This window comes from Oryzias melastigma, linkage group LG11 (assembly GCF_002922805.2).
Source record: "Oryzias melastigma strain HK-1 linkage group LG11, ASM292280v2, whole genome shotgun sequence".
In the NCBI taxonomy this organism is placed as follows: domain Eukaryota; kingdom Metazoa; phylum Chordata; class Actinopteri; order Beloniformes; family Adrianichthyidae; genus Oryzias; species Oryzias melastigma.
This window is the reverse complement of record NC_050522.1, coordinates 24770314-24771246: the sequence shown is the minus strand read 5'-3', so window position 1 is coordinate 24771246 and position 933 is coordinate 24770314.

Genomic DNA, 933 nt, shown 5'->3' with positions numbered 1-933 from the left:
CCGCGATAATGCTAGTGAGAATTCTGTAAGCTGAATTTGGCCGCTTAAGATGCTGAAATTGAAAGATAAAAACACTGAAGCTAATAGCTAAAAACGCCAAAGCTGATTGTTAGCTAAAAATATTCGCTAAATGCTAAATTAGCATAAAAAAATGGAAAAAGTAGGTTAGCCAGAATAGCTAGCATGTAGCTGAAATATTCACTAGACTACAAAATAGACAAAAAAATGAGAAAAGTCAGAATTAGCCAAAACACTTAGCGTGTAAATATTAGCATAACTCCATAACAGCCTAAAAAAACACAAAAAAGCCAAAATTAGTCAAAACAGCTAGCAGGTAGCTAAATATTCGCTAAACTCCAAAATAGCCAGAAAAATCTTTAAAAAAGGGCAAAAAGTCCCAAAAGCAATCAGAATAACATTTTTTTAAACTTTAAAACCGTAACTTTTTACATAATTATGAACTACATATATAGCATTACCTGTGATAGTGCTAGTGTTGAAACTGAGCTGAATTTGGCAGCTGAAGATGTTAGTACTGATAGCTGAAGATCCTGAAATTGATAGCTAAAAACACTGAAGCTGATAGCCAGCTAAAATATTAGCTAAATGCCAAATTAGCCTTAAAAAACGTAGGTTAGCTAAAACTGCCAGCACGTAGCTGAAAAAATAGCTAAACTTTAAAATAGCCCCAAAAACTGAAATAAGCCTAAATTAGCCAAAACAGCTAGCATGGAGCTGAAATATTAGTTAAACTCCAAAACATCCTAAAAATCCTAGAAAATGCCAAAATAATCCAAAAAGCTAGCAGAATGCTAATTTTTTAAACTTTAAAACCATAATTTTTCAACACAATTATGAATAATAAAAAGGCAGGAATATTATTCCAGAATAAATCAACTTAAACCTTAAATAACTTTCAATATTTTACTCTCC